Source organism: Chlorocebus sabaeus, chromosome 21, assembly GCF_047675955.1.
Source record: "Chlorocebus sabaeus isolate Y175 chromosome 21, mChlSab1.0.hap1, whole genome shotgun sequence".
Taxonomy (NCBI): Eukaryota; Metazoa; Chordata; class Mammalia; order Primates; family Cercopithecidae; genus Chlorocebus; species Chlorocebus sabaeus.
In genome coordinates this window covers 107,974,741-107,999,572 of record NC_132924.1, presented here as the reverse complement: position 1 = coordinate 107,999,572, position 24,832 = coordinate 107,974,741, and the positions used below count along the sequence as shown (strand labels likewise).

The following is a 24,832-nucleotide window of genomic DNA, read 5'->3' as shown; positions in this document are numbered from 1 at the left end:
TAATGTGCATATTCTCAAAGAAGCATCAGGATTTTAATAAAGACTGCAGCAGTAACATCATGAATAAACATCATGAAGCAACATTTTTAAAAGCAGTTAAGTGGTGATCAAGCTGTTTTCCAAGTTCTAAAATCACTGCTCTTTCTACGGATGTAACCCAACCATTTTACCCTTTCCTACCTCCTCTGTGATGGTTTTAATTCCGGAAAGACCTTCCCCTTCCAACTCTTTAAATGAGGAGCCCGTTTCCCCTGCGTTTTTGTGCCATGGAGTCAACTATTCCAGAATTCCCCTGCAGCCCCCAAACCCAAAATGACTACCAGAAAGGGGGAAGCGGGCTCTTTTTGTCCTTGCTTTGTTTACAGAGCTGTCAGTGGTTAGTTAAACTCGGCCTGGAATCTGGCATTTAAGGCCTGCTTGAAGATTGTTTCCTGTGCGGAACGGGAGGCCTCCACTTCCTCTGGAATCCTAGACTCTCTGCTGCACTCGAATCACAAAAATATTTTCCAGCCCTTTCTGTGCACATGAGACAAGCCATTTGCCCTGTGTGAAAAAATAAGGAGCTGTACAAAACCTAAAGCCATCACACCTGAAGGCATCTTTGTTTGAAGGAGCAAAAAACAAAACTTAGATTTTGAAGCCAAGTTCAGAAACCTTCTTAAATAAATTGTCCAATTCTTTTATTTTCAAATGTTTTTTCCCCTCTTAAAAAATCCCACAAAAACAAAAATAAAAGCTCAGCCAACAAAAGCAAAACTATACAATGTTTGAATTTTTCCCCTTTTTATCGTCTAAGGTGTTATTAATGTTGCTTATAAATCTTTAGAAATTCAAATCTTGGTGTTTATTTGGAGTTTTAATTTTTGGTGTTTATCTATCTTACTCTTACCAAGAGTACTTCCTGAGGCTTTGCTAGCTGTGAAAGAAACAACTCATTTTCTTTCTTATTATTTCATCAACCATAAAGAAATTTTTCTACACTTTCCAATCTAGTCTACAATTATCAGAATGGAAAAAGAAAAAGTGATTTGAGAGTTCCCTAAGAGGCCATCCGAGGGCCCTTCTCCCTGGGGTAGGCTCCTGTTCTGACCACAGGGCAGGAGTGTGTGAGGACAGCCCTGTGGGCAGTAGGATCTAAACTCATGGACTCGAATGCCAGGTGTAATGGGAGAGCAGACTCTTCTCTTCCTTCAATGTGGTCTTTTGTTGCATATAAAGTGCCCCTTGAATAACTTTAGCAATAGCAAATAGACATGGGAAAAAGAGGTCCATCTATAAGCAAACAATTTTACCTTTTAAAATTTATCCAAGTAGCTTGAAGAGCATCCTCTAAGCCTCTGTCTGGTTTTTGCTCCTACCTCATCAAATTTAAGCTGTCATTCTTGCTGTTTGTCAGCAACAGTGATTCTCAGCCTATACCTCTGGTGGAGGTGCTAATGAGCAGTGAAATGAATATCTCCAAGCAGGCTGGAGAGGTACATGGTCTGCAGAGCCCAGCAGTGTCTTGGAGTACTTAGAGGAAAGTGAAACTAACATCGTGAGGTCACTTCTGCTGGCCATCCTCACTGGCTCTCAACCCACGCAAATTCTTTTTCTACTACCCATTTTCTTCTCCCACTTTTCACCTTCTCTTGCTTACTTGGGCACTTTTTCTTTCTCAGCCATAGAAAAACTACCTGTCGTTTGAGTGCTGCTGAGTATATATGTGGAGGCACCCAGAGGGAGAGAGAGTGTGTGTGCCATTTCCTACACACCAGTGCTTTTCTAGGTGAGGCTTTGTGCACATGAGTGGGTGTAGCTTAGAGGAAAGCACAAAACCACATCTGTGTACCATGTGGTATGACTGTTGGTGGTGTGTGTGTGTGTGTGTGGTGTGTGTGTCTTGTGTGTGGGGGAGAGAAGGTGTATGTGTGTATGAAAATTGTTCTCAGTATCAACCCAGGATGGGGCTGGAGATCCTCCTTCATCCCTGCACCCTTACATCACAGAGCTTTTCGGCCCTTCTCCATCATCTTCCCTTTGTAAGAGGAGCCATGTCTAGGTAGAATGGTAAGTGATTTTTTTTTTTCTCTTCTATGTCCCCAGGCAGTAATCCCTCATTTCCTGCCCTACCCCTACTCAGTGCTGAATTCTTTTCAGCAACATTGGTTAGGAAACAAACTCTCAACCAATGAAGGGATGAAAAGTCAAGACAGGGAGATTCCATCAGTCGTGAGGCTCTGGGTGTCACAAATAGTGTGAAAGAGCTAAGTATTGATGTTTGTGACAGATGGGTTCTTGGAGAGTTTTATGAAAATCTAAATTTTTGTGCTCGAGGGGGGATTGTGGTCATGCTATAGAAAGATTTACTGAGGTGGCTTCTTTCGTAAAGAGGGGAAAAACCAAAACCTTAACAGAGGCAGATAAGTCATCACCTATGGACATGTCTGTGTTTTCAATATGGGTTCTCATAGATTGGATTTTCTTTTAAAACAGGGCCTGCCTACACTGCCATGATTAAGAAATAAGTCAGTGTTAAAGGTTTCAGGCCAGACGCAGTGGTTCACGCCGGTAATCCCAACACTTTGGGAGACTGAGGTGGGTGGATCACTTGAGGTCAGGAGTTCGAGACCAGCCTGGCCAACATGGTGAAACCCCATCTTTACTAAAAACACAACAAATTAGCTGGGCGTGGTGGCAGATTACTGTAATCCTAGCTACTTGGGAGACTGAGGCAGGAGAATCACTTGAACCCATGAGGTGGAGTTTGCAGTGAGCTAAGATTGGGCCACTTCACTCCAGCCTGAGCAACAGAGCAAGACTCCATCTCAAAAAAAAAGGAAAGAAAAAAGATTTCAATCACCGAACACACTGCCGTTCCTTTTTTTTTCTTTTTTTGAAATGGAGTTTCACTCTTTTCACCCAAGCTGGAGTGCAATGATGCGATCTCAGTGCACTGCAACCTCTGCCTTCCACGTTCGAGAAATTCTCCTGCCTCAGCCTCCCGAGCCCTTGGGATTACAGGTGTACACCACCACGCCCGGCTAATTTTGTTATTTTTAGTAGAGACGGGGTTTCACCACATTGGCCAGGCTGGTCTCGAACTCCTGACCTCAGGTGATCGTCCCACCTCGGCCTCCCAAAGTGCTGGGATTATAGGCATGAGCCACCGCGCCTGGCCTGCCCTTCTTTTTGAACAAAGCCACAAGCCTGCGGCCCAGGGGATTGGCATGATGTGACAAGAGGTGTGTCCTGCATCTTACCATCACGCCAGGGCTTCCGGGACTTTCCTCTCTTTCCTTTCTTTCCTCCTTGCTTTTTTTTCTCTGCCTCTTTTCAAAGGCGGAATATTGACTGGTATTTCTTCTGACATTAAAAAATTTTTCTCTTTCTTTGTCACTTTTTTCCTTCTCTATATCCCACCCTATGTTGGAAATTAAAGTATGTTTGTATTTATTAAAACTAATTTATGGCTCTTTTCCTTTAAAAATTTAGTTCAATAGCTAATGTGCATCTTTCAACCAAGAAATTTATTATGTTTTATATTCACAAAGTTTTTGCTGTTTTCTTTTTCCCTCTATGGGCATGTGGCCCTCAGTATAGATATTTCCTGTGACGCCTTTACAAGGAGAACTAGTAAGTTTCTGCTTTTGTTTGGATCAGGGTTGGTGGCAGATAAGCCATTTTAGGTGTGTGTGGGTGTACTCACCTGTGCACACGCACATGTGTAAATTCAGTCAAGGCAGGAGATGTTTGTGAGCAGGTGGCTTTCTAACCTAGCACTCAACACTTAGGGACAAAGCCGTATGGAAGAAGCTAAGTCTTACCTACTTTTTGGGCAGTGCCAATATTGGTTTGGAATGCAAGAATAACAAAATCTGTTGTATCCGGGACACTGAATAAGTTACATCCAAAAGGAGCTAATATTTATTGAATATGTACTGTGTGGCAGGCCATTTTTTAAGCCTTTAACATTTTAATGAATAGACTTTATTGCTTAGAGCAGGAAAAAAGCGAGTAGAGAGTACAGAATTCCCATATATTCCCCCCTCCCCAACTCCTGCCCACATTTTCTCCTGCATTTGGAGATAGAGTCTTTGCAGATGTAGCCAAGATGAGGTGATTAGGATGGTCCCTTATCCAATATAATGGTGTCCTTATGAAAAGGGGAAATTTGGCACAGAGACAAACACACACAGAGGGGAGATAATGTGAAGGCATGGTGAGATGCCATGAGAAAATGGAGACAAGGAAGACCTAAGGTTTTCACCAGAAAGCTGGGAAAGAGAAATGGGGCAAACCCTTCCCCAGCGCATTCAGAGGGAGCCTGGCCATGCTGACACCTCCATTTCAAACTTCAGCTCTCCATAACAGTGGGACAAGAAATTACTGTTATTCTAAACCAACGAGTGTGTGGTACTTTGTTATGGCAGCCCTAGGAAACTATTAGGAACATCTTGCAGTAGTGTGGTACATTTGTTCCAATTGACAAACCAATATTCATGCATTATTATTAACTAAAGTTCATAGTTTACATTAAGGTTCACTCTTTGTTGTATCGTTTCAAAGGTTTCACCAAATACCGAATGTCATGTATTCACCATAGTAGCCTCATACAGAATAGTTTCACTGCCCTAAAAATCCCACCTGCTCCACTTGTTCATCCTTTCCCTCTCCTTATTCCCAAATCCTGGCAACCACTGATGTTTTTATGTCTCTGAATTATCAAGTCACAAAAGATCTGAATTGAATTAGCCTTCCAAATGCTTATTTCATCTCTGTTAATTTATTGTTAGGGCTTTGTAAAATTCATAACTCAGGATGGCTGTATCCTCGACAGCATCATTGCATACTCTTCTTCAGTATCTTAGTTTCTTCTCTTATATTGCACCTTCTTCATTACACATATTTCTCCTCTAACCCACTATATTCTCATTCACAACATCATCATTTCTCTGCTCTTGCAAGGAATTCTAGTCTTGGAACACTCAAAACCATTATTAGACAGGTCCTCTCTGACTAGTCATCATTTTGCACCCACCGGAAATTTCATGATTCAGCTACCTCGATGAGGTCTCACAAAAACATTTACACAATCAATATTCAATAAATATTTACCAAACAGCTACTATGTACCGGTACTGTTCTAGATACTGGGATATAACAGTGAACAAGACAGAAGAGGTCTTTGCCTTCCTGGAATTGATAGTTCAGACTTTTTTGCTTCTTTAAACTTCCCCCAGGCTTATCACACTCATCTTCAACCTTGGACCATACCCATCACCTGCTTTCTGTTTTGTGTTCTTGAGATTCAGTGCTTTGTGGGAGAAAGGGTGCATGTTGTGTCTATCCTGAAGATTTGCATTCATTTCAGTTGTGCCATCGCTGCAACTCAGTGATGTTTCTCTTTATCCTACAGGTATTGGGTGATTTCTGGGTATAACAGACTCCAGCAGATTTCCTACCTCTGATCTGCAATGATCGTCACTCACCCTGACCCTTTAATTGTTTTCCTCCCTTGGCAAATAGTGACCTGGAATGAGACCTAGGAGACTGAAACTGAAGCTCTATGAGCTTTGTTTCTCTATAAAGTGAGCTGGTTGGAGAGATAATAGTCAAAGTTTCATCTTACTCCACATAATAATACTATGAATGTATACCTGCTTGAGCCAGTAAAGCTGGAGGTATCACGCATGACATATCCATGCTGCTTCCTCCTTCCCAGATGTAAATGTCTTGAGTATCTAAGTCTGTTCTCATTTAATTGTTTGATCTAGAAACCATTAACCTTCCTTTCAAGCTGATCATACCACAGCATCCTAGATAAAAAATATTTTATTACCTCTCAAATATGTCTTACAACTTTCTACCTCTACATTTTTACTCATTCTTTTTAATCCACATCTTCACTATCCATTTTCGGGCTCAAATTTTACTTCCCTCATGATGCCCTTTCCTGAGAACCCTAGCTTAAGTGTGACAGTTCCCTCCTTGAATGTCTATAATTCATTTTGATAATCAATAACACACTATCGGCTGCAGCTCATCAATTGTTCTTTTTCACTAGTCTTTAAATATTTGTATTAATATTTTACTTTCCATATGCTTTTGTTCTTAAGGCCACCTATGAAAAGATATAGTCTTTTAAAAAATTTTTCCACAATTGGGACAGAGTAGGCACTCAGAAATTGTAGCCAATTTGAGCCACTGGATTTTTATTCTAGATTTTACCATTCTGAGTATGGAAAATGTAAGTCAAGTCAATTCATCTCTCTGTACTTTATTGACTGATCAGTGTTTACAAAGTGAATCAAAGACCTTGGTAATTGACTATGTATGCATCTCAAAAATCATATAAACCCACATTTGCAGTAGTTACACAGTAAATCTGGCAGCACTTTCTTTCTGACTGTACAAAATGAACTTTTGTCCTTTTCGAAAAAATTAATTTATCAACCCACTTTGCTCTTTTCTGAACTGAATGGTTCATTTGGGATTCGAAAACCAAATAAACAAATGGATTATAATGTACAGTTTACACTTAACTTTCGCTCAACCTTCACCATCTTGTTCCAAAAATCTGTGCTACTTTAAAAAAACACATGCATTTACCAAGGCAGGTCTGTCAAGAATAGCAGCATAGAAATAAGAATGAATACAATCAACCTGAGGCTCTTTGTCCTTTCAAGGTGTTTCTTTTCTCTAATCAGTGGAATCCAAAACACAAAGCCCTACTAAGGGCAGGTTAACAGGTTATGACCTGTTTTTCCCTTGCCTTCCCTGCACAATCTTTTAGTATTACCATTTCTCTATTTGTACTTCTCCACTATCAAACAGAAGACCTGTCATTATTAAAGTCAATGTCTTTATGCCCTCTCTTTCACCTTCTGAGTAGCAGACAGTTTGGGTAGTTTAGATTTGTGAAATGATGGTTTTTGTATATACTAACATCAACACTTAGGAAGACACCATGTTTAGGGACTTTAGGTTGCATCTTCCAGTGTTATCACAAATAAAACCACCTTAATTTGGAGCACTTTATATTTTTCAAAACTTTATGGTTACCATTATTTGATCCTCTCAGGGAAGAAGAATCAATTCAACCCCATTTAAAGAAAGGAGACTGAGACATATAAATCTTTGACATTAGCTCCTTAACCACTACAAATCAGTGGAAAACCAGGATTGGCATTTAGACTAATTTCTAAACCAACTTGAAAGTTGCTTAGAAGAGTGAAGAGAAGTGAAAATGTGCGACATGACTTCTGTTTTCTTTTCAAGCATTTAAATACTTTTCCTTGATGAACTCAAGGAGAATTAGGCTGAAAGACAGAGTTTAATGCTAAATCAGAATAGGAATGCTGCTCTTTTGGCCCCTAGAGAAGAGCAAATGACATAAGTGTAAACCCTAAGGCAAAGTGGAAATTCTCCACTAACTTGTGTCCATGTGAGAAAAAATGCATAGACTTGCTACAAATATGTAAAGATGCTTTCTAAATGTATGCCTGACTAACAGAGGCATTCACAATATTATCACACATAATTCAGATGCAGGGAGGGCCAGCTCCAGCAGAACTACCCAAAAATGGGGGTGCATGGAAAGGGCAGATCCCTGTCTCTGAAAAAAGCCAGGGAGAAGTAAAGTGGCCATCTGTTTAGGGTTATGGTGAAAATATGTTTTTTAAGATTCTAAGGCTATGCTGTCCAATATGGTAGCCACCAGCCATGAGGTCATTTAAATTTAATTGAAAATAAATAAAATTTAAAATTCAGTTTCACCAGTCCCATTTCAAGAGCTCAGTGGCCATTATGTGGTTAGTGGCCCCCATATAAGATGGTGCAGAGAACATTTTCACCACTGCAGAAAGTTCTATTGGATAGCCCTGCTATAAGATCTTCCAACTTCTGGCTGGGCATGGTGGCTCACACCTGTGATCCCAGCACTTTGGGAGGCCGAGGCAGGTGGATCACAAGGTCAGGGGATCGAGACCATCCTGGCCAACATGGTGAAACCCTGTCTCTACTCAAATTACAAAAATTAGCTGGGTGTGGTGGTACGCGCCTTGAGTAGTAGTCCCAGCTACTCAAGAGGCTGAGGCAGGAGAATCACTTGAACCCAGGAGGTGGAAGTTGCAGTGAGCCGAGGTCACACCACTGCACTCCAGCCTGGTGACAGAACAAGACTGTTTCAGGAAAAACAAAAAATAGATCTTCCAACTCCTAATATGAAGTGATTGTACTGAGTGAAGTAATGCTGTGCACTTCAGAGACATGAAGGTAAGTTAGACATGGTCTCTGTCTTCAAAGACCTTACAATCTCATAGAAAAGATATGATAAGGTGTGGGTGTTATGTAGGGCAACATCTCAAAGCATGGCTGTGCTCTCTTAATTCCCTCATTGATACTCTCTCCATTTTCCTGTGGAGGCTCTTTGGATGGGGGCAATCTTGCTGTGACTGGGCACTTGCAACTGAGAAAGTAAAATGCTTGGCAAATGCAAAAGAAGCTGAGACACTGGCTGAAGAAAGATCACACTTCAAGTTAAGTAACAAGGCCCAAGAGTGGTTCACATGGAATGAAAGTTCAGAAACCATGGGTCTTTGTAAACATTCTGCAGAGATCACCATATTTTACATAAAAGTAGTTTAATTTGTGCATGACCTTCTGGACTTGCTGAACTACTCATCTTAAAAAAAAAAAAAACAAAAACCAGCAACTCATGTGCCTGCTTTTTGTGACTGGTTTGCTCAGCTAACACTTCCAGTTTAGTGATCAAAAACCACATACAGAGCCTTGGCCAGCTATCTTGCTAATATAAAGTAGGAGAGCTTAGATGGCAGGATGCAAATCCATTTATATTGCTGAAAACAATTCAAAGGTGTGTTCTAGAGGTGCTTTGTTAATAGCAGTATTTTTGTATGTGAAGGACAAGCTGTTATTGATCAGGGACTAATTAGTCTCTAGTGAATTATTTGACGTCTGTTCATTTTGATCATCAGGTGTGTCTACTGTAGTCTGAAACTGCAAAGCAGGTTAAAAACTGTCTTCTAGAAGTTTATAATCCAAGGTGGAAAGCTTTGAAACCCAACTAAAGGACACTATCTGCTATGTCCCTTGGACGTAATAGACATATAATTTAAGCATATACATTTACAGATAAATAATAAGTTGAAAAGTACTTAGATTGATTCCTCTTTCTTTACATGTAGATGGTAATTTAGATAGTAATGAGTCATTTCGATAGTAGTTTCACTTATTTGTTAGTTTGGGGATACCTGGACTTTTCATCAGGTAGGGAATGGCTCACAGTTGGGGCCTGCTTAAGAATAGCACAAAACCATAGGATCTTTGAACAAGTGACCCAATAACCTGAGTTTGTACTAACACCCATATTGTATTTCTATTGGAGCACTTAGTCTCTAGCTTGTATTTTAATTACCAAGTACATATTTGTCTTCTGTAAAAGGTTGTTATATCTTAGAAGTGATTACTCTCTTTCATGATTCCTCAAAGTTCTTAACTGACTATTTTTCTTATACTCAGCTTTAGGCTCACACTTGTTGAGCTGGAACAGATGCCAGGGCAGTGCTTATTTGTTGAACTTAGTTGTTAAACGAATGAACTTGGCTAAGATGTTATCAAAAGGCGGTGTCTCTGGCTGAGCTCTTAGTAACCTTGGAAATGGTGGTGGTTTACTATGGAACTCTATTTTATATTTTGATTTGTAGTTGCGGTTGTTTTTCTCTAGCGGAAAAGAACTTGGTCTTAGAGAGACATTTCGGTTTCAGGAAGAGGAGTATTAGGCATTTAACCGAGGGAATAGGTTTGTTCTTGGATGTTGAAAGAAAAAGAAGACATGATGAATAAGAAAAGAAGAGAATCAGAATTCAGCTGATATACTTCAAATTTCCGCAGCCTTTGGAAAGTCCTTGCTACTCCTCCATCATAATTAGAGAACACTGACATTCAGAGCCGATTTAAATGTTTCCATCAGTCTAAAAAAGTGTTGCCTGATTGTGCTCTCTAAGCATGCTCAGTAATTAGAAACATAAGGCACCATTCTGGAGGTTTGCTTGGGACCCTTCCAAGGCCTTGTGTGGCAACCCATTGGCTACAGGACTTTTATCTTTTCTCACCATCTCTTAGGAGCCCCAGCCTAGATCACAGGAAAAGTGTGAGGTTGCCATGGGCATTCCTGGAAAAACTAGATGCTTCCGGCGCCACTTTAGACTTTAAAATACACAGAAGAAGCTCACTCTGCCTGCCTGTTTTCTCGCTAAAGCACTATAGCTCTGTACTATACGCGGAAGGCAACAGTTCAAGGATTCAAACCAAAAGAGGCAAAAGGAGGATCTTCGTGACAACCAGCTTGAAATGGCATCCTTGCTCGCTTCTTAGGACAAGAAAGCTGTTCCAGCAGCTGACGTTAGAGTTCCTCACACTCTTGCTGAAAAACCTATACTTTGCAGAGTGTAGGATTAGAATACCATCTAAGAAGCGGCAGCAACAGCTTTCTACTTCTGACAATATCTACAAAGAAAATGGAAAAATGCTTGTAATCAAGGACTTCAACTCGACAGTTACCTAGCTTGTCAAATTAAAACATGTGGCAACCACCTGCTGAATATCTTGAAAGAATGATACTTTCTTGTTTCTCTCCCTGACTTAAAATCTCCTTGGAGTACATTTGCAATTCCTAATTTTTCACACTTAAACAAAAGCTGTCCACACTATGTTTAAAGATGACTAAGCAATTTTGTATTAAGTAACCAAAGAGCACCCTGCCAATTTTAGAATAATTAAGTTTCTGCAGCCTAATATAAACAGTTCCAAGAACTACATGCGGCCTACCAAAAGTATATATTACAAGTAGTCAATCCTGTGGCCAGCTGGCAGACAGATCAACATATTAAAGTAGAATTGTTCAGAATTTGGAGTATTATTTTTCTTTTCTCCCAGTATTTTTTCTGCATCCAACTTTGTTTCTTTGGGAATGTTTTCAAGTACACAAAGCAAGAAACTATTGTGGGATTGTACCTCTTGTAAACGAATGAGCATTTCTCTTGAGATCCTTTGGAATGCACCTATCATTCCCATTTCAATTGCATCTACACAGGCAGCCAAAGAAAAATGGAGCAAATGAATCCACCTTCGTACCCCTCAAGTGAAAGCATTCGTATTTTGCTTGATCACCAGAAAGATCTGCATTGACCGCTGGACAAGTGAATGTGGACATTACGCCATAGGTCTGTTGAGTACCAAAACACCTTTCTAACCCTAGATCCTTGCACTGTGCATTAGTCTGCTCTTGCAGTGCTCTAAAGAACTATCTGAGACTGCATAATTTATAAAGAAAAGAGTTAATTGGCTCATTATTCTGCAGACTGTATAAGTAACATGGCTGGGGAGGCCTCAGGAGACTTTCTTTTTTTTTTTTTAATGGAGTCTTGCTCTGTCACCCAGACTGGAGTGCAGTGGCGTGCTCTCAGCTCACTGCAAGCTCCCCTTCCTGGGTTCACGCCATTCTCCTGCCTCAGCCTCCCGAGTACAGGCGTGTGCCACCACGCCCAGCTAATTTTTTTTGTATTTTTAGTAGAGATGAGGTTTGACTGTGTTAGCCAGGATGGTCTCTATCTCCTGACCTCATGATCCGCCTGCCTCGGCCTCCCAAAGTGCTGGGATTATAGGCGTGAGCCACGACGCCTGGCCGGCCTCAGGAGACTTTCAATCGTCGTAGAAGGCAAACAGGAAGCATGCATGCCTGACGTGGCCGAGTAGGAGGAAGAAAGAGCAGGGGAGGTGCTGCACACTTTTAAACAGCCATATCTTGTGAGAACTCACTCAGTATCAGGAGAACAGCAAGGGGGGAAATCCTTCCCCATGATCCAGTCGCCTCCCACCAGGCCCCTCCTCCAACAATGGGGATCACAATTCAACATGAGATTTGGCAGGGATACAAATCAAAACCATATCACACTGCCTTTACCAGATAGCTTCGTGGGCCAGAATTTCTTGCTAATAAGGCTAAAGTCACAGATTTATCCCACCAGGAATGAGTTACTCATTTGAGGGGAAAAAATCCTAAACTACAGCCCTGTGCTATGACATTAATCCTGGCCAGCTATATGACAGATATAGCTGACCACCTTAAATAGAGAAAATAGAGATAGTTAGTTTAGCCTATCCTGCCGTGACCTTCAGTAGTGTGTATGGCCAAATGAATGTGAGTGTGTCATCACACAAAAGGCCCGTACATATTCAGCTGCATTTTAAGTCCTGTCGTCTTCTGCATTATATTTAAATTCAGATACAGTCAAGAGCGGCTGAGACTCTATAACTATCATCCCAATGAGAACTTTAATACAAACATTCAATGGCGATCATTAAAAAGTCAGGAAACAACAGATGCTGGAGACCGTGTGGAGAAATAGGAACGCTTTTACACTGTCGGTGGGAGTGTAAATTAGTTCAACCATTGTAGAAGACAGTGTGGCAATTCCTCAAGGATTTAGATCTAGAAATACCATTTGACTCAGCAATCCCATTACTGGGTGTATACCCAAAGGATTATAAATCATTTTCCTATAAAGACACATGCACTCATGTTTATCGCAGCACTATTCACAATAGCAAAGACTTGGAACCAACCCAAATGTCCATCAATGATAGACTGAATAAAAAAATTGTGGCACATATACACCATGGAATACTATGCAGCCATAAAAAAGGATGAGTTCATGTCCTTTGCAGGGACATCGATGAAGCTGGAAACCATCATTCTCAGCAAACTAACACAAGAACAGAAAACCAAACACCACATGTATTCACTTATAAGTGGAAGCTGAACAATGAGAACACATGGACACAGGGAGGGGAACATCACACACTGGGACCTGTTTGGGGGGTGGGGGGCTAGGGGAGGGATAGCATTAGGAGAAATACTTAATGTAGGTGATGGGTTGATGGGTGCAGTAAACCACCATGGCACGTGTATACCTATGTAGCAAACCTGCACGTTCTGCACATGTACCCCAGAACTTAAAGTATAATAAAAATGAGTAAATAAATAAATTCAATAAATGTTTATGAAATATTATTAATGTACTAGCTACCTTGCTTAGTGTAGGATATAAGATGTGAATGCAACTATTCTGCCCTCAAGATGCGTGTAGCCTGACGGTGGAGACGGGCAATCAACAAATAAAATACAAATGAAGATAATGTCAGGAAGAAACCAAAAAAGAGGAAAAAAAGAAGCTACTATGAGAGAGAACTATAGGAACAATCTAATGGTTTCCTATGTGTTGATTAAGATCTGGGCAGTGGCCGGGTGCGGTGGCTCAAGCCTGTAATCCCAGCACTTTGGGAGGCCGAGACGGGCGGATCACGAGGTCAGGAGATCGAGACCATCCTGGCTAACACGGTGAAACCCCATCTCTACTAAAAAATACAAAAAACTAGCCGGGCGAGGTGGCGGGCGCCTGTAGTCCCAGCTACTCGGGAGGCTGAGGCAGGAGAATGGCGTGAACCCGGCAAGCGGAGCTTGCAGTGAGCTGAGATCTCACCACTGCACTCCAGCCCGGGCGATAGAGCCAGACTCCGTCTCAAAAAAAAAGGTCTGGGCGGTAATCACTTTTTCCAAAAGGAATGACATTTGTGTATATATATATAGACATGAATTCATACAGGGAACATAAATTTATCAGACTGGAGTTTGTATTCATTCAACAAATTAAATTGACATCGGGTACGTGCCAGACATTCTCTCCCCTACGTGCAGATAAATATAATTCCTTTCCACTTCTGTCTCCTAAATAGGTGGGTGAGGAGAAAAGCAACTAGTCAGATTTGAGGGATGGTGAACTAGTCTCACCCACTTCTTTCCCACTTCAGGTCCTACATAAGTTACATAAAATTAATGATCCATCAGAAGCTGTTGCCAGAATTCATGCAGACCCAGGGAATCCATGTTAAGACATTAGCTTCACGTGGCTAAGGTGGGAGGCATGAAAGAGAGCATCTTTCTAGACCCATCCAGCTCTGTGAACTTCCGACAATAAAAACATGGTTCTAACCCATCATCAAGCAGAAATATGCTGATTTAAACAAAGCTGGTCCACCGTGTTTTTCAAATGCTGGTGCTTGATTCCAAGAAACAAACAGTCCATAATAAATTTATCCCAGTGGCAGAACATCTCACAACCAGCTTTTCCACTTTGAATACCACAAACAGACCTTTTATTTGTTGACACACAGCCCCTGGACATTCATGAAAACAAGATGTTCTCTTGCTGCTTTTTAAGTTAAACAGATTTAAGTCAAGGTCTCAGCTCTCAGCCGAATTTTAAAAACAGATGTTACATAGCAAAAAGGCTGCACTGACCCCAGCAACAAGAGGCTATTTCACTTGAACTTGGATATTCTTTGTCAGCAGGAGAAGTGATCAAAGGTGCTTTAAACTGGAGGCAGGAGCAGCCCAGGGTTTACTACTGTCTCCATTCAGTGACTGCCTAGAAGATCTGGGAAGCTGTTGGGTATTTGGGACTCTTGTTTTGGGAATAAATGTGGCTGGGAAGGGCTGGTGATTGGGAGGTGCAAATTCCTTGGTTTTGAATGGAGGTATTCAGGAAAAATGATCTTCCTCCCACATACCACCATCTTGTTTCTCTGAAGACCCCAGAAACTCTCTGTGAAATGACTCCACTCTTTCCATCACATGATTCCTTTCCCCACCCTACCCTCCCATGCAAACACAACTCACAGCCAAGTCAAACTCCTGAGTCCTGCAATGATTTCACCCTCATTTCTCCTCTGGGCCTTTGTCCCTGGCTTCCTGCCGCCCATAACCTGAAGTGCCCTCCACTCCTGCAAATCCCATATATTTTTCTAGAGTCCAGCTCAAGTCCTATCTTCATCCCAGAACCACCCTCCCTTTCAACTTCTACAGCAATTATTGGCCTTGTTCTTGGTGATCGATACTACATGGCCTTGTTATTCAAAGGTTTTATACCATCGCTTTCTCTTTACAAAGTCTGAAGCTGCTCGGTGTCAGGGCCTGCATCTCCTCTGACACCCTCTCACAGTGCTGAGTACTTTGCTATGCAGTTATGTATCAATAGAAATATTTGCGAAGTTGAACTCCTTGAAAAGCTTAAGAATCCTGGCCTGAGACTCCAAGTTCCAAATAATGTCGCAGCTATGATCCCCTGTGCTGTTTGCCCCATGTTCTTGTTTTACTTCTTCTGGGCACATTATAGAATTGTGCTTGCCTCTTGTGGTCTTCTGGGGCCAAGTGGCTAATTCTGGTCAGTGAGTTTTGAGCAGAAGTATCATGTCACTTCTAGGGTAGCCTTGCCAGTAGGAGACCCTCCAAAGAGCTCTTTTCTCTCCACCATGGTTGGTAAGATTTCCAGACAGTCATAGTCTGTAGAGGTTGCTAAGCGTGGATGACAGTGATGTGGACTAGAAACCGTTGCCTATCCAGGGTTAGTGACAAAGCATGAGTGATAAACACGTGTTCGTTTTGAAGTTGCTGAGATTTTAGCTGTTTCTGACACCAGTATAACCTAGCTTGTCATGACTGATTAAGTCTTGGCCAGCTCTGACATTAGGTTGTACTCATTTCTGTTTCTTAGCAAGTACTTGCTCCGATTCTTGATTTCCTATTTCCCTTCTGAGACCTTTAGTTTAGATACAGGGATAAGTAGGTTAACCGGAACACTGTTTGCAGGTAGGGTATCAAGGAGTGGAAGTGACTCATATTTCAATTCCTTATGGGCCCATCTCTCTACTTCAATGAGCCATAAAACTGCCACTAACTGTAGCAGTGTTCATGTGTTATGTGATCATTCATTTACATCAGGCATGACAAACTCAAACAGTTTAAAGGACCAAAGAGGTAACTATTTGGGGAGTGGTAGCTTATGGGAAAATGGAGAACATATGCATGCCTGCATCCCTATGAGCATTCAGACTCAAAATTTTTTTAAAAATGCTTGTATTAGTCTATTCTCACACTGCTAATAAAGACATAGCTGAGACTGGGTAATTTATAAAGGAAAGAGGTTTAATGGACTCACAGTTCCACATGGCTGGGGAGGCCTCACAATCATGGCGGAAAGTAAATGAGGAGCAAAGGGACGTCTTACATGGCGGCAGGCAAGAGAGTGTGTGTATGGGGGAAATCCCCTTTATAAAACCATCAGATCTTGTGAGACTTATTCACCGTCACATGAGAACAGCACAGGGCAAAACCCACTCCCAAGATTCAATTACTTCCCACCTGGTCCCTCCCATGACACATGGGGATTATCACAATTCAAGGTGAGAATTGAGTGGGGACACAAAGCCAAACCACATCAATGCTGGACAAGGGAAGCACATTTGCAGGGCAGCATGGGCCTTGGGTTGCTAGTTTGTGACCCTGATTTCTACAGTCTTTCACTGATGACTGACCATGTGCCATGTTAGGCACTGTGAGGAGTTGCAAGGGTGAACCCACAAGCAATCCCATACAGCTTTCAGTCTAGATGGATAAGTTGATTTATTTAGACAACAGTTATGTAGCACTTACTATGTACCAAGCACAGTTCTAAGAACTGTGATAATATCAGTTTAAATCCTTGTGACAATCCTTATTATCTCCATTTTACAGATGAAAAGACAGAGGCCCGGAGAAGGTGAGTCATTGGCCCACGGTCACATAGCTAGTAAGTGGTAGAGCTGGGATCTACATCCAGGCAACCCAGCCCCAGATTGTATGCTTTTAATTACAACACTCTGTTACATCTCACAAGACCTGTAAATGGATGATACAAAGTAGACTGTGGCAAGGACCTCAATGATGAAATGATCACGTGATTGCCTGGAAGGATTTATGTTCTTCTACTAATGCTCTTACTAGGAGCTGTTTCCTGTCAGCAGGAGGCCTTGGCCTGCTTGATGTTAGGTTCCGTTCATATTTGATGTTTATTAATGAAGTAAAAATGAATCTTCTGTTTATATTCACTTGTGCTTTGGCAAACTGATTTATTATTTCACTTAAGTGGGGTTCACTTTAGAAAATAAGCTGAATTTGTCTTAAAGCCTTAAAAAAATAAATGATCACATTTCACACTTTGACGATTTCTTTGCTTTGCTCACTTAATTAGCTTTAGACATGATGCTAAATCATCTCAGTTTATCTGTGTCGGTTTCAGGGCAGGTCCAGGTTTTGTGGGACCTGAAGATTATTTGAGAGGCCTTCTTGGAAAACCAGAATACAATAGTAAATGTAGAAAGTTAGGCACGGGGGTGTTGAGGCAGGGACGCTCCCTGTGAGAGGCCCTATGGCTTAAGCTCTACTGACTTCGGGGTAAATTGGCTTCTGGTCTCTCATCTTTGATTCTCATGAGCATTTCATAAAAATATCACAGCACCCTTATTTTGCTTTTAAGTTCAATTACTAGCAGCTCTCCATATCCATGGGTTCTGCATCCATAGATTCAATCAACCAGGGATAGAAACATAATTAAAAAAAAAAATGTAATTGAAAAAACCATACAACAATAAAAAAATAGGAAATATAGTATAATAGTGATTTACATAGCATTTACATTTTATTAGGTGTTAGAAGTAGAGATGATTTAAAGTATACACGAGAATCTGCATAGATTATATGCAAATACTATGCCTTTGTATATCAGGGAATTGAGCATCAGTATATTTTGGTATCCTGGGAGTCCTGAAACCAATCCCCTATGGATACAGAGGAAGGCGCATACTTGAAACTACTTTATAGTCTGCTTTTAACAACATTCTATACAAAAGTTATAATCTAGGAAACAAATAAGGAAGGGGCAATTATGCATTACCCTTCAAGTGATTTGCTGAAAAGTAGATTTACAGATACAGGCAGTGCATGCCTGTGTTTTGCCTATAAACCGCATAATAAAGTATGATAGGTAGATGAGAGGGCAGAGAAATTTACAATATTATGACCCTTTGCCAAGACGAGGCCAATGAAAAATAAATACAGTATCAGAAATCACAATTTACGTCACTGAACGCGTCATTGGATTCACAAAATTTTCCACTGCATTTAATTTTTAAAAAGTCCATTTTATGGTAAGGAATACTAGAATTGCAAATGTTACACAGACCTAATATGGCACATGAGATGGAGAAGGTCCAATCCATTGATATCTGTAGAATGGATGAATTAATGCATGTTTAAGGAAGGTGCTAATGGTGGTCACAGGCTTCCCTCATCAACCCCAACTTATAATTGCATTTTTAAATTTATAAACCATGAGCCAGTAATGGGAGACAGTTACATAGATCCCTGGAGTCTCTCATAATAACAAATGTCTTTATATTTATAATTTTGTAATTCTGTGTGAAATCAGATTCAGCATCATGGTATCATATACTTATGGGAGGAATTCTTTGAGGAACTTGGAGAAAATGCTCCTAAAAGCGCTTCTTCCTTAGGGCCCAACATGAATGCAATATGTTTGCATGCATTCCCGTCTGCATCCTGTGGATATGATAAAATGCTTTCCCCCAAACTCAGGACGCCCCATTCCATGATATATCATATTTGCTCATTCAAGAACAGGATTCAATATTAATGTTGGCCCTCTTTACTGCTCTTTAGCAAAGTGTTTTCAGCCAAGTATATTAAACTAGTCAGCTGCCCTTTTCTCCTGTCAGTAAAACAGCCAGTATCCTAAAATCACAGCTCATTTGTACCACATTGGCGTGAATATTCAGACTCCATTTGTCTCTAGCTCTTAGAGGCTGGTGTTAGAGTGGGTGATGGACATTTTGTTTTGAATTAGCAAAAGGGAGGAGGAAAGAAAAAATCCAAGTTATAAGTTTGAGCTAAAATATGTTTCAGGGAATGCAGCTCTGCCTTTTCCTCTAGGAAACGTCTATTAAAAAAAAAAATCTAGATTTAATTTGGCACTAGGTTGAGCCTGGGATGCAGAGAATAGTAGGAAGGAAAATGTCTTAGGGTTTTTTTTTCCTCCTAGACTGTTTGTTCTGCTTAAGTCCTATTAGAGTATTGTTGCACGGAGTGGCATGAGATGTGCACAACTTAATCTTGTTAGGCATCCTACAGCAGAGTTCAGAAGCAGTTGAGTCTGTGTCCTGCAACTGTACAAATCCTATTAGAGTTGGAACCTTAGGAAAGACTTGATAGTTTTTGGTTCAGAGCTAAATAGCACAATCATTCTTTTCTCTTTACTTGTGTACTCACGCGCGCTTATGGGAACAAAAGCCTGGAAAGGAGTTCTAGACAAGAGCTCCTGGCACCGTTGTGTGTTTTACTCCCTGCTCAGTCCCTCTTCTCAGCACAGTCTTTCTCTGTCAATGGTCACGCCAGGCAGGAAGGTGTGTTTTTGTGGAGGCGCCTCTCAAGACCAGGTGCAATTCCCTGGCTGGGGAAACACGTTTATTTGGGCAACGTTACTAAAGCTGCACGTGGTGATGTTGGAATGTCCTCCACCCTCTTTACTATGAAGGTTTCCAGAATGCTGGGAGTCCCATGGGGTCTGTGACCTTGTGTCCCCTCAATCCTTAACCAGATCTGGACTGTGCCCAGACTCATCGTGGATTTTGATTCTCGTATCTCATGACAAGGACCCTGAGAGCAGTCTGCTTGAGAGGAGACTCCCAGGGAAGGGAGTGGATGGCAGACCTTCTCCCATATGAGCCTAGTTCTACAGCTACTACCGAAAACCCACAGGAAGGAATCTTAGTTTAAGAAATATCCCTTCAGATCCTACTATAAAAAGCTTGGGCCCACCTAAACCAAAGGAGACTAAGGACTTTGTCAGGGTTTCCAGGGAGGCTCATTTTGCAAAACTCAAGAAAAGAAGAAGAAGAAAATAAAAACCCAAACTTCTCTTTCCACTCCATCTGGAGCTTCAACTGACTCCAAAAATATTGACCCACAGTGGTTATAAAATCTCCCATTCGAAAATGAAGGCAAAGTCTTCGAAGTGCTTACAACTCAAAGCATTTCTTTTACATGCTCATAGGAAAATGATCCTTCTCTCCAAACCTGTGAGCTGATTGAAATTAATGAAACACAGTCGGGAGGCACTTACGTTGGCCACCAGCCATCATTCATTGGAAAACCCCAACTAGACCATTCATGGATTGCAAAGGGTTTCCTCTTGCTTTCCACATTTCTCATTTGATATACATAGCAATTTGCATAAAATCACTGACCCAGGTGTCACTGACATTTTGGGTACCTTCAAGAAAATGGGCATCTTTTTCCTGGCTACTCCAAGAACACAAAGAGGAAAATGTGAAAGTGGGTTCTTGGAGATAGCTGGTGTCTCAATATACATTTAAAACAATTGGATGAGGTAGGAGAATAAAGAAACGCAGGAGGTGGCTTCCAGATCTCTGATAGCCTCTTCTGCTAATAATCAGAAAATCACCCTGAAGATCAAGGGTTTCTATTAAGGAAGGAGAACTAAGGAAGAGAGAAGAAAAATAAAGTAAAAGCAAGGCAAGAACTTAAAGAAAAAGAAATAACACTTTGTAAAATAAAAGAGAGATGAATAAATACCTTTACCCCTTTCATTTGCATCATGCTAGCAGAGCAAATTAGGGAAATTCAGCCCAGGGGTAAATATGACTCCATGAGAAATGACATTTGATGGTGAGACCTAGAGAGGGGAGGCTGGTAATGACTGTCAGGGGTCATGGCCTGGCCCCTCCACTCTCTGGTCTGACAGGGAAACCCCAAAATACTGCCAAAGCTTATTCTGGGGAACAAGTGGAGTGGGACAATCAGCAGGGGACAATGGACAAAGGAGGAAGTTCAAGGAAAAAGAGGCACAGTCCTCCACCCCTATCTGGGGCCTTTACTGACTAAACAACATGATGCTCTGTGACCACTGCATTGCAGCCACCTGACCCTGAAAACGACCTGCCCCTGTCTCTCTTTGGTCATTAAGGATTCTCATCCTGGCCTCCCCTTCTGTCCATTCTGATCGGCTCTGATTGGCTGATGAAGAAAATGGGCCCAAAGGAAGTTTGTCTAGGATTCCCCGAGCAGGCAGCAGGGGAGTCAGACAATGACCATAGGTGGAGTTAGCAAGAAGGGAGCAAAGGTGGGTAGGGCTAGGCTCACAGGAATGGTTTGGGGCATAGCCCCCAAAAGACAGGACAGAGAAGGAACAAAATAGGTCCAAAAACGCAAGGGAAGAAAAAATAGACACACACATTAGCTCATCTACATGTTCTCACACAGCTTCATTAGAAGTATTGTGTAGTGTTCTTCCTCTTGGACGGGTCCTTCTCCTATTATCTAGCAGGAAAAGTTTCCTTATACAATTTCTGATGGAATCTTTAAGTCACTGCTCCTCTGCCTCTACAGTCTTCCTTGGTGGCCTCATCCATTGACACACTGCTGCTTCCTGCCTGTAGGCGGTGACTGTGAACATCTCTGGTTCTCACCTGACCTTCAGACCTGCATATGCATTGTTTTCTAGACACGTGCCCTTGCATGTCCCACAGGCTTTAAACTCAGTAAGTCCCTCTTGGATTCCCAAACAGTATTCTCATGGAAAGGCCACCTTAACTGGGGCATGCTCGTGCTATTTACTGTTTCCTGCCTCTTTGGGAGAAAGGTAACTCTCCTGCCATTAGTCAATCACACCTTTCTTTCAATCTTTCTCCTCAGCCTTAACTTATTTCTACCTGTCTTAGGGGGCAGGAAGTGAGGAGAAAGCATCATTAATACTCATCCTTTGGAGACAGTCTTAAAGTAAATAAATTGTAGGTTCAGAAGCTGCATCTAATCCTCTTTCCATTCATTCATTCATTCATTCATTTAACAAATATTACAAAGTATCTACTGTATACAAAACATCTCCTCTAGTGCCTTTTACATCTCCTCTAGTGCTATGAGAGATGTAAAAGGCACACTCTCTGATTTCAGAATTTATAGACTGTCATAAGGAAATGAGAGCTGCACACACATGACTGTAATACACTGTAGGAACTGCCAATGCTCTGAGAGTAATGTAATCGCTAAGGGAGTTCAGAAGGGGAGAATCAGAGGGAAGTCCATGTGCAATAAACAAAAAAATCAGCATATTAGAGAGAGAAAATGATGGCAGCAGCATTATGGACTGAATAGTATTTCCCCCAAATTCATATATTGAAATCCTAACTTTCAGGACCTCAGAATGTAACTGCATTTGGAGATAAGTTCTTCAAAGAGCGATTAAGTTAAAATGAGGTCTTTAGGGTGGGCCTAATCCAATATGACTGGTGTTTTTACAAGAAGAGGAAATTTGGGCACAGAGAGAAAGACACCAGACAGGTGTGTGCCTGGAGAGACGACCATGTGAAGACACAGGGAGAAGGTGGCCATCTGCAAGGAGGGCCTCGAGAAATCCACCATGCCAACACCTTGATCTCAGACTTCCAGCCTCCAGAACGGTGAGAAAAGAAATCTCTGTTGTTTAAGCCACCCAGTCTGTGGATTTTCACTGTGGCAGCCCGAGAAAACTTGCAGGGGGGCAACAGATAGAATCTTGAAACAACAATTGCCTGAGTGGTGTGCTGAACTCCTGAAGAACTGTCCTACCTACTGGAGCCAAGCTCAGCAAAATTGTGAATGAGTGAAGTGTCCTTTGGTTTCTCCATCCTCTAAAGTGGAAATCCCCTCTTTCACCTCCCTAGGTGGTCCTTGTTCTGGTAGAAGTTTTCTTCCCAGGTGAGAGAGATTTGTTGAAAGTGAGGGGTACTTAGTGCTCCTGAGATCACCAGTGTTTGCACAAAGGTGAGCTTATTCATCTTGGAAGGCTGACTCATGTTGTCTTTATTGATTCAAGTCACTAGCATTTTCACAAGAAGTGAAGACTTCATGATGTATCAGGACTGTTTTGTGAAAGATATTAATTACATTGCAGGAAACATTTAACAATAAAGCAAAAAAAAAAAAATCAGATTACAAAACAGGATACAAGACTTGATAAATCCTTCAAAACTTGATAGATTCTAACTGATTAATTAACTGGTAAGTAAAGTAGGAGGGCCATAGCAGAAAAACTGGTCTCTCACAGTACATCTTTAGATGTAAGAATTTAGAATACCAGGCACAGAGACTGGGTAATTCCTAAGAGCAGAGCCCAAAGTATTAATAAAACATAAACTTTACTCACAGGTCAGCAATCAGATGTCTGAGCCTTCTGGTAGATCACCAATCCCTGTGGAATTTGATTTGATGATCTTGAAATGTTCCAATGATACCTGGAATAAAAGGAGGATCGAAACATAATTAAGTTGAATGAATTTTAGTTAATACAGACTTATATATATTTTCAAATATCATTTCTTCCTCAAGTACTGTTGTTAGAATCTAAAGGAAGAAATAAGGCAGTGGTAGAAATAGCTATTGTGCATTTGCATTTTAAGGAAAATACAATTATTGCAGAGTCCATCTCAGAATTATTCTGAATAAATTATTCTGGAGAAAGAGGTATAGTTAAGACAAACCCGGGGACAGTATCTAATTGCCAAGTTTCTTTTTTGCTGCTCCCAATCCCCTCAGTATTTTTATTTTAAAATTTGAGAATGAATAAAGGGAAAGTGAAGGAAGAAAATGTTATAAGTGGAAAACTTTTTGGTCTATAGTGTCTGTGTATGTCCACAAACTATCTTGTTAGTGAGACAAAGACAGAAAGGCTTTCAAGAGAAAACATAAAATGAATGGCAGAATCACTAACAGTAGAGTTTGCCTTCAGATAATCTCTTTCCTTTCTATTTTCAGATTTAGGGTCTAAGGGCCAGAGTTGCGAAAGCATCTCACTCCCTGTTTTAAGATCTTTCTCTCCCATCGGTTACCTTGCAACTTCAAATAGATGCCCGGGTGAACCATTCCTCACTTGAGCCCTTTAAGCCATAGCTTAAAGCAGTGCCCGACACACAGATGCTGGCTGCCCTGGCTCAGAAGCAGTTGCCAAAGGTCTCTGCAGGGAAAGCTGAGTCTAGACCGGAGGTAGTAAGGAAGGAAAAGGCCCAAGATGAAGGAAGACGGGAAGGGAGCTGGGCCCTGTTAGGCAAATGAGCCTGTCTTCCTCCCCGAGTCCCCATTGCAGCCAGTGGCAAACAGCCAGGGACTAGTTATTGCTCCTTTGATTTAACCATCTCCTCAGGCATGGGGAGAAATGAGTTTTATATGAAAACATTTACTATGGGAGAACCAAGGTGTAATAAAAAGAAAGAAGTAATTTCTTCCCTCTTGATCAGATTTCTAGTCCTCTAAGTATAGTGATTTTCTTAGAACCCTCAGGAAAAGTCATTTAGTAGCATGAACCTCTAGCAAAAGTCATTTAGTAGCATGAACAACTGTAACTAGCACCTTTCTATTAAACATTTCTAAAAACATTGCTAGCACATATTTACAGGAGACGGTTAATATCCTAATTTAAAATCTCTATTGCAAGTATTCTCAGAAAGATGGCAGGCTGGGCACGGTGGCTCATGCCTATAATCCCAGCACTTTGGGAGGCTGAGGCGGTTGGATCACAAGGTCAGGAGATCGAGACCATCCTGTGAATGGTGAAACCCCATCTCTACTAAAAATCAAAAAAAGTTGCCGGGTGTGGTGGTGCGTGTAGTCCCAGCTACTCGGGGCTGAGGCAGGAGAATGGCATGAACCCAGAAGGCGGAGCTTGCAGTGAGCTGAGGTTGTGCCACTGCACTCCACCCTGGGCAACAGAGTGAGACTCCGTCTCAAAAACAAAACAAAACAAAAAAACAAAAACAAACAAAAACAAATTAAAAAAAGATGGCATTTTCCAAATGGGTACTAAGAGGCTAGTGGTGGGGGAAGAGG

General features: G+C 41.3%; 1 protein-coding gene and 1 long non-coding RNA gene across 14 annotated transcripts in view; one reads left to right on the top strand and one right to left on the bottom strand.

The window, feature by feature from the left end:
- Positions 1-24,832, bottom strand: part of CALD1 (caldesmon 1) — a 270,316-nt gene that overhangs the window by 109,991 nt on the left and 135,493 nt on the right. For 9 of the 13 annotated variants that reach the window (XM_037991081.2, XM_073009358.1, XM_073009364.1 and 6 more), the window contains one exon: positions 23,157-23,244. The gene's annotated coding sequence lies outside the window, so the exon portion shown is untranslated. Of the gene's footprint in view, positions 1-19,222; positions 19,404-23,156; positions 23,245-24,832 lie in introns of all 13 variants that reach the window. The other 4 variants (XM_073009362.1, XM_073009360.1, XM_073009361.1 and 1 more) reach the window with 1 other exon arrangement.
- LOC140709699 (uncharacterized) overlaps positions 1,047-24,832 on the top strand; it is a 30,840-nt gene continuing 7,054 nt past the window's right edge. Inside the window, exon 1 of the long non-coding RNA XR_012090431.1 lies at positions 1,047-2,049. This is a non-coding gene — a long non-coding RNA (uncharacterized lncRNA). The remainder of the gene's footprint in view (positions 2,050-24,832) is intronic.